Source organism: Pleurodeles waltl, chromosome 10 (assembly GCF_031143425.1).
Source record: "Pleurodeles waltl isolate 20211129_DDA chromosome 10, aPleWal1.hap1.20221129, whole genome shotgun sequence".
NCBI lineage: Eukaryota > Metazoa > Chordata > Amphibia > Caudata > Salamandridae > Pleurodeles > Pleurodeles waltl.
This window is the reverse complement of record NC_090449.1, coordinates 37,416,752-37,432,229: the sequence shown is the minus strand read 5'-3', so window position 1 is coordinate 37,432,229 and position 15,478 is coordinate 37,416,752. Positions and strand designations below refer to the sequence as shown.

Genomic DNA, 15,478 nt, shown 5'->3' with positions numbered 1-15,478 from the left:
CTCAAAGTTCAAATGCCAAGGACATGCACTCCAGAATCAACTGCTGAGGTTTATAAATGGCATAAAGTTAGTGTTATGTAAATCTACAATCTAGAAATGTTATGTATTTCAGAGTTCTGATTTATTCTGGGTGAGATTTATATACATTCAGGAATAACAGCACATAGACAACTTTAAACAAGTTACAGTGCCCATTAAAAATAAGCAATCTTCACAAATTCAAATAATGTGGGTGTCACTAAGGAGCAGTATTAAAGTCTGTTCCAGTAATGTGCCACAAAACAAGCAATGCAGCAGGAACCAGAGAATGCAAATCACTTGAGGAAGCAGAGTTTGGCCAAACCAATAACATGTTTGTCTAATTCCTTATTATGTCAGGGCAGCTTCTGAACATTCAGAAGACTAGTGTGAGCAAAGAGGCACCAGTGTAACAAACATATTCTATCAGTGAACATCTTGTAGGATCAACTACTCCAAACCTGAACAACAGCAACAAAATCTCAAGTCAGCAGTTTAATGTCACAGATGGCCTTAAACAGGCCAGTAAAACTGCCTCTAGAAGCTTCAGTTGAAAAAAAAAGAATTTAAAAGTATTAGACTAGAACAAATTATACTCAGGTAAGACAAAATTGTACAACTTAAACATCAGCCACGTCTGAATTCTCAGTGAACTTATGTATCCCCTTCAGGGATCTCTGTCTGCCCTCAGCTTTGAATGCTGACGGATCAGCCCAGCATTTCACCCTTCTGAGGTCAATAAAATGAATGCCACAGAGCTGACTAACAATAAACATCTATTATTTCAATGCCAAGAGCTCAAAGATGAACATGCCCTTTACAAGCAGACATTATCTTATGTCAGACATGGGAAAGACATATCTACCCCTCAACATATTTATACATACAAGATGGTCACTGGACACTGTGCAAAAAACCCTAAGCCATTTGAAAGTGTGCATTCATCTATATTTCTGCCTTTGTGTTGGAATACGAGAGAGAGGGTCTGACTCAAATATGTCTTTAGGAAAAAGACGTCTAAGTTTGTTGGTTGTGGGAAAGGTAAAGGAGCTGGAGGACCTTGCACCTCCACTGCAGCTCATTCTCTAAGACAGTAGTAAGGGGTCTCCTGTTACTAAGTCTAGAAGTTTTAAGAACCAGAAAGTGTTATTTTTGCATCAAGACGTTATCATCATATCACAAAATAAGGGGTACGATAAGAGTTTGGGGGATTTCTCCAGTGCCACCAACCTTGCAATTTTTCTACCCGTTTTACAGTGGGGACCTCTGATTTACTACTGTGCTGATAAAGCTACAACTGGCTTTGCCAGCAGTGAATTAACAGTGGTGATTTGTCTGCCTGCATTTAGGCACTTGGAGGTCAGAGATACTTAGGGGAGTGGGGTAAGTGGCCGTAGCCTCCACCATCTGGCAAGTCACCCCATAAACATTAAAGATCTAACAGCTTGATGTAGAGTTTGGCAGACAGGGTACTCGGTTGCAAATGCCACGGAGTACCCTCTGTCCACCAAACCTTCTGTCTCTCTGCCTCTGAAGGCTGGAGGAAGGACATTACATTGTCTACTATATGTGACTGTGTAAAACCTTTTATTTTTTCTTGATGACCTCCAGGGATACCCTGGCCATAAGGGATAGTAAAACAGGAAAAAACAATGAAGACCACCCACAACCCCGGAAAAAACTCCCAGGGTCTCGGGCCATTAGTTTTTCTTTTTCCAAAAACAAACTCTTGCTTTGGGATTTTGTTTTCAAAAACATAAAAAGTTTTTAAGTTTGATGATCGACCATCATGGCTGACGGTACTATTCAATAAACATTTCTCATACTGATGGCGGTTCCTGTCAATGCACAGAGTTGTCTGCGGTGTCAGCGGCCAACTAAATTTGACAGGCAGAAGTCACTCTATATGAGAGAGGCATTATCCTCAGCCATCAAGACAGAGAAAACTGTCTGGTAAACTTGAAGTTAGGTCCCCAATTCTGCCATATTTGTATGCATTAATTACGTAACTAAGTGTATTACATTACATTTTGAGCAGAAATGCACTCCCAAAAATGGTTAGTTCACAACCATCCATATTCTACATTCAAGAGCTTGAAGTTGTCATGTAATGCAGAGATCCAGCTGGGACGACCGTACAGGTGATATATTTACACCACATAGTGAGTAAGGATAAGTTACTTACCTGTAAATCCTAGTTCTCTTCCAGGGGTATCCTCATCAAAGTCATAAACATTGAATATTCCCGCCCTTGTGCGGGGACCCCGGAGCATATATAAAATACACACATATTATACATGTGTAAAACAGCAATGCAGGCTATAATGTTAAAACAGGCTAAAATGCTTTATTTCTATGAAGTTTTATTTTTTATTTTTAATATTATAAAATTACAATAGAGAATAAATATCTACCCAAGCCCCCAAAACTGGGCTTAGGGAAGTAAGCAGCAGTAAACTCTAGAGAAAAAGAGAAACAAAACTGCATTGAAAAACTATGGAGCATTCTTAGCCAATAGGCTGCATGCAGGTTAACACAGGAGAACCATAAAAACTTTGGCACCGTGCCTTTAAGACCCTGAGCACCTCCAGTATCCCACCATGCCTCAGGGGTGAAGGAAAGGTGACAGTTGGTTCACAGTTAGGTCAGTTCTTTTTTACGGTGACAATCTGTGTAACTGATTCAAAATACAGTCTGTCCTGCACTTCTAGGAGACGTGCGTCCGGGGAGGAGGGTGGGTTGTTTATGACTTTGATGAGGATACCCCTGGAAGAGAACTAGGATTTACAGGTAAGTAACTTATCCTTCTCTTCCAGGGGATCCTCATCAATAGTCATAAACATTGAATAGATTAGCAAGCCCATCCCTAAACTCTGCGGACTGTCCAATAGAAGTGCAGGAATAGATAGGTATTATGCAAATAAATTTCTCAGAGAGGCCTGCCCCACTTGGGCATCCGCTCTTGCATCTGAGTCTAAACAGTAATGTCTAGTAAACGTATGTACAGACTTCCATGTAGCAGCCTTACAAATCTCAGATATTGGAACATTGTTAAGGAGGGCAGCAGTAGCCGCTTTTCCCCTTGTGGAATGCGCTTTAGGCCTCGCTAGTAATTGTTTATTAGCCAGCTGGTAAGTATTAACAATACAAGAAACTATCCATCTTGATAACGTTCGTTTAGATGCTGCCTCTCCTGTCCTCAAATGACCATAATTTACAAACAAGCGGTTAGAGTGTCTAATCGATTTTGTCTTATCCAGATAAAATTTCAGCACTCTTTTCAAGTCTAAGGAGTGCAATGCTTTCTCTGCCGGAGTCTCCGGATTGGGAAAGAAAGTCGGTAAAGATATAGTCTGATTGATATGGAATTCTGACACCACCTTCGGAAGGAAAGATGGGTGAGTTCGCAGAACCACTCTATTGTCATGAAAAACCGTGTACGGTTCTTTGGAAGACAAAGCCTGGATTTCGCTGACCCTCCTCGCTGAAGTAATGGCCACTAAAAAAGCCGTCTTCCACGTAAGGTGTTGTAAAGAGGCCTTACGTATAGGTTCAAAAGGAGGGCCCATAAGTTTTGCCAATACTATGTTCAGTTCCCATGGAGGAGAAGGTCTCCGAATGGGCGGAAAAACTTTTTTCAAACCTTCTAAGAAATCCTTGACTACAGGTTTCGTAAAGAAGGATTCCTGAGAAGGTGACTTGCGATAGGCTGTAATAGCAGACAAATGTACCTTAATAGATGATACCTGCAGACCGGACTTTGCCAGATGAAGCAAATAGGACAGTATGACATCCTCCTAAGCCCGTATGGGATTCTGACCTTGTTGACAGCACCATATGTAGAATCTCTTCCACTTAAAAGCGTAAGAACGCTGCATGGAAGGCCGTTTGGACTCTTTCAAGATGTTCATGCACTCTTGTGAGAGCCCTAGGTGCCCATACTGCAGGAATTCAGGAGCCATGCTGTTAAGCTCAGAGAGGGTAGGTTGGGATGTAGAATCCTGCCCTCCATTCTGCTCAGAAGATCCGGTCTGCACGGCAGCCTCCTGTGTAGTTTTTCCGATAGGTTGAGGAGATCTGTGTACCAGAATTGACGGGGCCATTGTGGCGCTATGAGAATCATTCTGGTTCTGGATCTGTAAAGTTTATTGATCACTGCCGGTATGAGGGGAATCGGCGGAAAAGCGTAGAGAAATATCCCTGACCAGTCGATCAACAGGGCATTCCCTCGAGATCCCGGACGGTAGAACCTGGATGCGAAGTCTGGGCATTTCTTGTTTACTTCGTCTGCGAAGAGGTCCAGTTGAGGCCGACCCCATTGAGCGAAGATGTATTCTGCGACTTCGCCGTGTAGGACCCAATCGTGAGCGTCCTCTAGGTGTCTGCTCAGAAAATCTGCTTCCACGTTTTGTTGACCTGGCAGGTGAACCGCTGTAAGTGACATTCCTCTGGCCAGGAGCCAATGCCATATCGCTTGGGACTCTCGAGATAGGGGTAGGGATCTCGTTCCCCCCGTTTGTTCAAATAATACATCGTGGTTGTATTGTCCGTTTGTATTAGGAGAGTTTTCCCCTGAATTAGTGGTATGAAAGACTTGAGAGCCAGATGGACCGCTCTGAGTTCTAGCAGATTGATGTGGTACTGCTTTTCCTTGTCTGACCACAAGCCCTGAGCTTGAAGGGGACCCAGATGAGCCCCCCATCCCTGAAGAGAAGCATCCGTTACCAGAGTGTCGGATGGAACTACCTGGTGAAACGGAGCACCCACTGACAGGTGAGGTCTGAGCATCCACCATCTCAATGACTGAAGTGCTACTGCCGGTAGTCGCACTCTGTCCTCCCAGCGACCTGTCCTTTGGCTCCAGTTGCTCTCCAATGCCTCTTGGAGGGGCCTCATGTGGAGTCTGGCATTTGGGACAATAAAAATGCATGATGCCATGGAGCCCAGCAGCGATGTCACCTGACGTGCCGTAGGTGCGTTGGCTCTCAACAGGTCCTGACACTTCCTGTCTATTGAGGATAGTTGTTCCTCCGAAGGATACACTCTTTGGAGTTCTGTGTTTATGATAGCTCCCAGGTAGTGAAGGTTCTGTGTTGGAATCAAGGTTGACTTTTGGTAATTGACCTGAAGACCTAGAGACTCGCAAACTCCGAGCACAATGTCCCGATGGCTTCTCGCCTGCTCCGGAGAAGAAGCCTTCAGTAACCAGTCGTCTAGGTATGGATATATGAATATCTTTTGTTTTCGAAGATGCGCCGCTACCACTGCCATACATTTCGAGAAGACGCGTGGGGCAGATTTCAGGCCAAATGGTAGAACTCTGAACTGGTAATGCTGTAACGCTACTTGGAAGCGCAGGAATTTTCGATGTTTGGGAGCTATTGGGATGTGAAAATATGCATCCTGCAGGTCGATGGAGCACATCCAGTCTCCCTGATGTAGCTGAGGGAAAATCTGGTGAAGCGCTAGCATCCTGAACTTCTGTTTCCTTATGCATTTGTTCAGCAGCCGTAGGTCCAGAATTGGCCTGAAAACGCCCTCTCGACCCTTCTTCGCCACCAGAAAGTACGGGAGTAAACCCCCTTTCCTCTGTGCGCAGGTGGAACCTTTTCTATGGCATTCTTTTGTAGGAGGGCGAGAGCCTCTTTGCGCAGCAGGCTGAGATGAGATGGATTGCCTTTGGTTGGTGGCAAGTGTGGTGGAGGCTGTTTGAAAAGAAGAGAGTAGCCATGTTCGACAATATTGAGCACCCATTTGTCTCTTGTGATAGAGTGCCACTCGTGAAGATAAGCTGTAATACTTCCCCCCACCGGAGTGGTGTACAGTGTCGAGGGAAGCGAGATCTCATTGTTTGGCCGGCGCTTTCGGAGTGGACTGTTGAGGTCTACTTGACCCTCGCTCCCTTGTGTTCCTTCGCTGAAAAAGAGGGCGTCCCTGCCGTTGCTGTGACCTTTGGGACCAGTGAGGGGTTTGAACCCTCTGCTGGAAAGGGCGCCTGTCATAAGGCCTATACCTCCGCCTGAAATCTTTCTTTCTTTCCAGGCCCACTGCCCTCATGGTATCCACCTCGGTCTTCATGCAGGCCATTTCCTCGTCTGCATGGGCATCAAATAGAGAGTTCCCGGCGAATGGGAGATTCAGGATGCGTTGTTGTGCTTCCTGCTTTAAACCAGTGAGCCTCAGTCAGGAAGACCTCCTTGCACAGATTCCATGCGCGTACCCATGTGCAGCTAAATCCGCCCCATCTGCTGCCGCGCTGATAACCTGGTTGGATACCAGGCATCCTTCTTGCAGGAACTCTTGAAAATCTTGTCTGTCCTCTCTGGGCAATTTCTCTGTGAATCTATTGAGAGAGTCCCACAGAGAACGATCATACCTGCCCAGGAGTGCAGAAGCACTGGAGACTTTCATTGCCGAAGCCGCCGTCCCGCATATCTTTCTCCCCAGAGAGTCTAGATGCCTGCTCTCTTTATCCGGGGGGACCGTGGATGATGATGCCACCGAGTGGGTCTTTCGGGCTGCGGCTAATATTACCGAGTCCGGTGGCGGATCCTTCCTGAGGAACAAAGGGTCCTGTTCGGGAGCCTTGTATTTTTTTAAAATCCTAGCCGGGGCAGATTTGAGCAAGGCTGGGGCCAGAAAAGTGTCCATGGTTGGCTGCAACAAACCAGGCACTAGAGGCAACAGCTTTTTTGATGCTGATCTCTGTTGTAGAGTCTCAAAGATGACTGACGAGGAGGTAGATGGCTCTGGAACCTCTATGTTTAGTTTCTGCGCTCCTCTTAACAGCACCTCGTTAAACGTGGTAATGTCATCCACCGGTGAGACCCTAGCAGGTGGAGAATCTGTTAGGGTGGGGGAGTAACGCCAGACAGATGATCCTGACGACGACCAAGAGGGTGATCTTCTTCGTGAACGAGACCTGGATCGTCGTTGAGAACGAGACCTGCTGCGAGACGCTGTAGCAGAGCGCCCAGCCCTCGCGGCCGGTTGACGAGGAGCAGAACGAGCCCGTCCTGCCCTTGCTGTCGGTGATGGCGTTCTTGGCAGGGAGGCAGTAGGCGAGTACATTCGCGAATATTGCGAATCCGGGGAGGCCGCTGGTCTGTTAAGGCTCTCTAGCCATCTTGGAGATAGATTGATGGGCGAGACATGCCCAGATGATGCCGCTCTTGAACGAGATGAGTCGCTCGGTATGGAGACCACTGGAGATGGTGCGGCCTTGTCTGGCGTGGGGCGATGTTCTACTCTCTGCGGGACAGGTAAAACCTGTGTCGACGTCAACGGCTGTGTCGACGTCGAAGGGCGCCCCACCGGTTGCTCTTGCCTCGACGTAGAGTGTCTCAACGTCGAACGGCGATCTTTGGACCTCGACCTGCTCGCCGTCGTGTGCCTCGACGTGGAGCGGTGGGAAGCCGACGGCGGATGTCTCTCATGCCGTCGTGGTGATTTCGACGCCGTGTCTCTTGACGTCGGGGGGCGCACAGCCTTTGGCGGCGACCGGGCACGCCGGCGATGGCTCGACGTCGATCGGCGGGCTGCCGTCGACGGAGACCTGCCCCTGCGATGGTGTTCCCTCGACGCCGTCTCCTTCGACGTCGGGTGTGTCGCCGTCGACGGTGATCTATGCCGGTGAGACGGTGGTAGCGACGACGTCGACGGGGAACAAACAGGTACTTTCCTACCTGCTGACGTCGACCTAGCCATTCTCTCCTGAGAATGACCTGCTGGTTGTCTGGGAAGTGAAGAGGACGATGTTTTCTGCCTCTCCTGAAGCCCATGTAGCCTGATCTTTTCTCTGTCCTTCAGAGTCCTCTTTGACATATTCTTGCAGTGCTTACAAGTGTCAGGGCAGTGACTCTGAGGCAGGCACACTATACACAGAGAGTGTGGGTCTGACTGGGCCTTCTTCTTCCCACAAGCAGGGCATTTGACAAAAAGTGAAGGCATTTTTCTGTCAGGAAAAAACTGCCAAGCTCAGACAAAGATGTTATCTGTCGAATGAAAAAGATCCTCTCAGAAGAAGCCGGAAAAAAAGAACTGACCTAACTGTGAACCAACTGTCACCTTTCCTTCACCCCTGAGGCATGGTGGGATACTGGAGGTGCTCAGGGTCTTAAAGGCACGGTGCCAAAGTTTTTATGGTTCTCCTGTGTTAACCTGCATGCAGCCTATTGGCTAAGAATGCTCCATTGTTTTTCAATGCAGTTTTTTTTTCTCTTTTTCTCTAGAGTTTACTGCTGCTTACTTCCCTAAGCCCAGTTTTGGGGGCTTGGCTAGATATTTATTCTCTATTGTAATTTTATAATATATAAAAAAAATAAAAAAAACTTCATAGAAATAAAGCATTTTAGCCTGTTTTAACATTATAGCCTGCATTGCTGTTTTACACATGTATAATATGTGTGTATTATATATATGCTCCGGGGTCCCCGCACAAGGGCGGGAATATTCAATGTTTATGACTATTGATGACGATCCCCTGGAAGAGAAATTTTTCATACATCATCCTCCAGAACCTCGTACCTATCTGCCTGCACATTATGAAGTTGGAGTCTTCCATCTATGGAATTGTAAAACCAATAATGTGAACAACACAAATATGAAATCCTTTAAAAATTTCATGAAAGCAACACAGAGATTTTACCAATCTATAGTAAAGCTAACAGATAGGTCCAAATCCTCTGGCTAGCTACCATAGGCTTGTGACCCAAACCAGTAGCTTCAGCTTGCACTCTTGGAATCATCTTGGAAACTAAACTTCCATTGGAACCACAGCTATCCGCTGTCACAAAAGCCTGCATTTCTGACCTCAAGCTATAAATAGACAGTTGCAGTGATGTATCTTTCCCTATCATTCACTTTAAAAGAAAGCAAAAATACTTTGTGAAGGATGTTTTAAAATGTCACTTTTCTTTCATTTACTTACCCTTTTAAAGATTACTGTATTTCCTTTTGTTTTTAAAGTCAAATAATGGAACTGACAATATAGCCTATTTTTAGGCTCCTAAATTATAATTTTGTGACATTAACTTCCTGGCCTTTTCAAAGTAAGGTGAAGATACGACTTTGGAAAAAGTGCTTTGGGATCCCTGCACACGGGTGGGGCTATTCAGTGGTTATGATTATTAATGGGGATCCCAGAACGGGAACTGCATCTCTTTCATTCACTGAGGAAGTCAGGCTCAAAATCTGACAAGAGACAAGGTTCTCTGACACCACCATGTCAATATATATATGTACACTATCAAAAGGTCTGCAGTCTTCTTCAGAGAATATTCACAAGTAGCTGAGGAAGATCCTCTAATGTGCAATGATTCAGAGCTCTGAAAAATTTCTACTCACAGAGACCATGCATAACTTGGTTGGATGGACGCAAAACTCCCACAATCCCACTTGCCCTGTAGATCAGAATTTATTTTCAATGCTTCCAATTGCAATTGAAGAAGAGTTGGGTTTCTCCCACACGATTTTCTGTTTAGAATCCATATAGATGGTCTAGTACAGATCTTATCTGTCTGAAATTACCTCTTTTTTCACACCTAACACAACTAATCCTCAACAAATATGAGAAAAAACCTGGTGGGATGCTGTGCATCCTTGCTCTCATATGAACAGTTGCCTAAAGTCATAGTACCAGAGGTCCTCTTTGTTATGCTGTGATGCCTTCTATTTGGTAGTGATATGGAAAAGCCTACGTGATGGCTACCAGTAACCACATGTGTGCTGGACAAATGTGGTTTCAGGAATGCAGTAAACCAGAATTGAATTAATTTGATCTCCAAATCATTGTTTTGTAGATGATGCACTTAAGGATTGGTGCGTATTGGCTGTGAAAGGACCTTCACTTCATCCCCAGTATTATGAAATGAAGCTCTGAAGAGGCTTAAACAATATGTAGCACTTTATAAAACTCTAAAATAGATACAAATATGATGCCATGGGTTCCATTATTATGGCAGAAAGACATGTTAACATTGTATAAAAAGGGCTCAACAGTAAACTGGATCACTGAAGCTCAGAGAGACCTCTCATGATGACATCAAAGAATATGCAGTACTTCTAAAGAATTGTTCTGATAGGTGAGAAGCTAACATAAATAAGATAAAATATATATTTCGTGACCTTTGGATTCTTGATGGCAAAACTGTGAAGCTAGTTTGAAACATGGAATACAAAATAGCTAATTCCTAAGCCCTCGAAAAAGAAGGAAGCATACATGTTGTAAATATCAACAGGATGTCAACAGCAACTCTGAAGTCAGATAGAATAGAGACTTGGCTCAATTTGGTGGTGTGGACCCAGATGCGGTTTTGTCAATCATGGAAACCAAGTTAATGAGGTATAAGAAGAAAGTGGCTCTTGCAATGAAAACGTGTAGCTGCACCCAACACTGTTTTGAATCCTTGCAAACTATTAACAATGGTATTTTGTTGTAGGTAAATATCACATGAGTCTAAACTTTCTTTGACGATTCTCTCCCTCTCTCATTTCTATCCTTTGATCTTTACCTTTTTTTTGACTGGTTCCTTTGTCTTAGTTCTAATTTCTTTCCTTTCCTAAACCAATACTCACCTGTTCAAAAATGCACTAGTTCCCGCTTCAATTGCATGCTTGTGCCCCTTCATTTCTTCTTTCTTTGCAGGCCTCATGTTCTATGTCCGTCCTATAGTCTCCTTTCCTTCAGTCATTCCTTTGCACGTGTTCTTTCAGGTCCCCTGAATTAAAGTTAGACAGAGCAGTCCATGCCCTTGCAAAGGTACCCTTGACCCTAGGGTAGGTCGCTTCCCCGCCGCTGCAGCTCCACCTGCCCAGGTCCCTGCCACTGGTCTGGTAAGTCCTAGGTTCTTTCGTTCTGCTCCGTTCCCATCCTTCTCCATTTTCGCTCCTGTTTGTGCTACTGTCTTCCTCCTCTGCCTCTCCTGTTGTGCTTCTGTTTTTCTCCCTTGCCTCTCCTGTTGCGCTTCTGTTTTTCTCCTTTTCCTCTCCTAGTGTGCTTCTCCTATTATCATCTGTCTCACCTTTTGTGCTTTTCTAGTGATCCTTTTTCTCTCTCCTGTTGTGCTTCTCCAGTTATCCTCGATCTCTCCTGCTGTGCTTTTCTATTGATCCGTGGTCTCTCCTGCTGCGCTCCTGCCTTCCTCCTTTTTCGCTCCTGTTGTGCTCCTCTATTTCCCCTCTGTCGGTCTTGTTGGGATTCTGTCTTTCTCCCTTCTCCACTTTCTCGCCTGTCACGCTTTCTCTTTTTTCCCTCCCGTTCCGCTCTCCAGACGCTTTCCCGCCCCCCACTCTCCCGCCTTCCCGCCGCTGCCTCCCGTGCGGCCCCGCCTCCCCGCTTCCATTCGCTACCCTCCCTCCCGCCTCCCAGCTGACTCCTCCCCCCCTTCCCTCTTATGGCGGCCACACGCAGCGGGCGTGCGAAAGGCAAACCTGTCTGCGCCCGTCCGCGCCTGGACCACGCCCAGCGCCAGAACCCCTGGCCCCCAGCGCTCCCAAAACCCCCAGCTTACATCCGACGCCGCCTCCCTCCACGCACTCAACCCCGGACGAACAACCACATGCTACCAAGCCAGCTCTAAACGCACTTCGCCTGTCAAGCCTGCAAGTATACCTTCCACCGCGCCTGCAATCCGTCCACCGGCCCACGCTCCAACGACCACCTCAAGTGCATCCTCCTCAACGCACGCTCCGTCCACAAGCACCCCACTGAACTATGGGACCTCCTGGACACAACCGCACCTGACGTCGCCTTCATCACAGAAACCTGGATGAACGCCTCCTCAGCTCCCCACATCGCCTTAGCCATCCCAGATGGCTACAAGATCGCCAGGAAAGACTGCACCAACCAAATCGGAGGAGGAATCGCCATCATCTACAAGAGCTCCATCAACATCACTACCTCCACCGAAGACACCCTCCTCGCCGCCGAACACATGCACTTCCAGATCCACACCGACCCCAGGACCACCCTCAGAGGCACTCTCGTCTACAGGCCCCATGGCCCACGCGCCCTATTCAGCGAATCCATCACAGACCATCACCCTGCACGCCCTAGCCTCACCTCACTACATCCTCCTCGGGGACCTGAACTTCCACCTGGAGAAGAACAACAACACCAACACCGCCACCTTGCTCGACAACCTCTAGCCTCACCTGACTACATCCTCCTCGGGGACCTGAACTTCCACCTGGAGAAGAACAACAACACCAACACCGCCACCTTGCTCGACAACCTCGGACTCAAGCAACTGGTGAACACCCCCACCCACACCCACACCGCTGGCCACACGCTCGACCCCATCTTCTCCGCCAGCAACCACGTATCCTTCAGCCACTCCTCCGAGATACACTGGACCGACAACAGATGTGTCCACTTCACCTTCAAGCGCAAGACCCACCACCTTCGCACACAACTAATCACCCGCAGACCCTGGAACAAAATCTCCACAGAACAGCTACTCTCCACTCTTAACCATAACCAACCTGCCATCACCTCAGACGCCAACAACGCAGCCCTCAGCCTCACACAGTGGATCACCAACTGCGCCTACAACCTCGCCCCCCACAGAAGCCACCCAAGACAGACCGACATCAGGAAACCTCCTTGGTTCACGGACGCCCTCAAAGAATCCAAGAAAACCTGCCGTACCCTCGAAAAAAACTGGCGCAAAGAACACACTGCAGAAAACATGTCAGCCCCCAAGATCGCCACCCGTGAACACCACCAGCTGATCCACTCCACCAAAAGGGCATCTTTCAAAGAGAGACTGGACAAGAACACCCACAACAGCAAAGAACTCTTCAACATCGTCAAAGAGCTCTCCAATCCCAACGCCAGCTCCAACACCATCAAGCCCTCACAAGAACTCTGCAACTCCCTCGCTACTTTCTTCCATCGAAAGATCACCGACCTACACGACAGCTTCGGACCCCAGATCCCGCCGACCACCACTGAACCCACAGCCCCAACCATCACCTTTAACGCCTGGACCCCCATCAGCTCCGAAGAGACTAGAACCACCATGAACTCCATCCACTCCGGCGCCCCCTCGGACCTGTGCCCCCATCACATCTTCAACAAAGCCGACGCCATCATCGCCCCCTACCTACAGAGCATCATCAACAGCTCATTTACATCTGCCACCTTCCCCGAGAGCTGGAAAAACGCGGAAGTCAATGCTCTCCTGAAAAAACCTGCGGCGGACCCCAACGACCTGAAGAACTTCCGCCCCATCTCGCTCCTCCCCTTCCCGGCCAAGGTCATCGAGAAGGCCGTCAACAAGCAACTGACCAACTTCCTCAAAGATAACAACTTGCTCGACCCCTCTCTATCTGGCTTTCGGGCCAACCACAGCACAGAAACCGCCCTCATCGCAGTCACCGATGACATCGGAACCCTGATGGACAACGGAGAAACAACCACCCTCATCCTCCTTGACCTCTCGGGCTGCCTTCGACACCGTCTGCCACCGCACCCTAATAACCCGCCTCCGCTCCACTGGCATCCAAGGACAGGCCCTGGACTGGATCATCTTGTTCCTCTCGGACCAAACCCAAAGAGTGCACCTCCCGCCCTTCCGCTCAGAACCCACCGAGATCATCTGCGGCGTCCCACAAGGCTCCTCGCTTAGCCCTACCCTCTTCAAAATCTACATGAGCCCCCTCGCCAACATCGCTCGCAAACACAACATCAACATCATCCCCTACGCTGACGACACCCAGCTAATACTCTCCCTCACCAAGGACCCTGCCACCGCCAAAGCCAACCTGCAGGATGGAATGAAAGATGTCGCACAATGGATGAAGCTCAGCCGCCTGAAGCTGAACTCAGACAAGACAGAGGTCCTCATCCTCGGAAACACCCCGTCCGCCTGGGACAACTCTTGGTGGCCCACGGCCCTGGGCACCGCACCAACCCCTTCAGACCACGCACGCAATCTCGGATTCATCCTGGACCCCCTTCTCACCATGACCAAGCAAGTCAACGCGGTCTCGTCTTCTTGCTTCCACACCCTTCGCATGCTCCGTTGCTGGATCCCCACCGATACCAGAAAAACTGTTACCCACGCCCTCGTCACAAGCCGCCTGGACTACGGAAACACCCTTTACGCAGGAACCACCGCAAAACTTCAGAAACGTCTCCAGCGCATACAAAATGCCTCTGCACGCCTCATCCTCGACGTACCACACCACAGCCACATATCCGCCCACCTGAAACACCTGCACTGGCTCCCCGTCAACAAAAGGATCACCTTCAGGCTCCTTACTCACGCACACAAAGCCCTCCACAAAAAGGGCCCCGAATACCTCAACAGTCGTCTCGCCTTCTACATGCCCACCCGCCAACTTCACTCCACCAGCCTCGTTCTCGCCGCCGTCCATAACATCCGCAGAACCACCGCTGGAGGTAAATCCTTCTCCTATCTAGCAGCCAAGACATGGAATTCCCTTCCAGTCCACCTCAGGACTACCCAGGACCACCCCACCTTCAGAAAGCGCCTCAAGACCTGGCTCTTCGAGCAGCAGTAACCCCCCCCCAGCGCCTTGAGACCCTCACGGGTGAGTAGCGCGCTCTATAAATGCCTTGATTGATTGAAGGTAGCCAACATTTAAGAAGCTGCACTACTTTTGCATCGTTGTGATGTTAACAAAGGGCTCCAAAAAGGCATAGCATTCAAAAGCTAAAGCAATCTAAGTGCTCAAGCCATCATTATTTATGTGCTGGCGAGACCATAAGATAATGGCAACTTTGTATTCAAGTCAGTAACAGCAAGGTAATTTTCACTTGAGAGGAAAGTAAATTTGCTCCCTTCCAAAAACGTCTGGGAGGAGTAGTAAATAAATATTTGAAGATCTTTACCTGGCTTAACCAGAGAGAAATCCCACCAACTTAATAAAATGCTTCTGTTGAGAACAGTGTCCTACTCTGAGGAAGACCACTGTATAAAGCATAAGACTTCAGTAAAAACCATATCTTGGCAGAACGGCGTAATATCCTAAACTCCCATCAGATGCAATTGTCCAGTTGTTCTTTCACTGCTTCACACTAGCACGTTAACAGAGGTAGAACGAAATAAAATACTTTGACCAAGTCCATATAACATGGTCAAGTAGAAATTTAGGATTAAGTCTCCGGGTCTATCATGTTGAAAAATGGTGGTGTCTTTTTCATAATGGCAGGCACTGAATTAATTTTACACACACCAAAATGTGTGGGAACTTGAACGGTCTAGTTAAGGTTTTGAGGATGCTTCTCTCAAAGCCATGAGTGTACTAAAATGGCAAATTGTGTAGCCTACAGACATAAAGCATTAGTTTGTTTCTATTATATAAGTCAGATATGAATATTTGGGCTTGTATGGTTATTCACAAAGATTCTATTTAAGTTACACATACATAAGTCTGCTGATAAATAGGTTTGCGTGCATCATGTTGCTACAGAGGCTCCATCGTGACAAAG

At 47.6% G+C, this 15,478-nt stretch overlaps 1 protein-coding gene across 2 annotated transcripts in view; it reads right to left on the bottom strand.

Moving 5' to 3' along the window:
* Positions 1-15,478, bottom strand: part of HDAC6 (histone deacetylase 6) — a 222,430-nt gene that overhangs the window by 85,105 nt on the left and 121,847 nt on the right. The window lies entirely within an intron of this gene.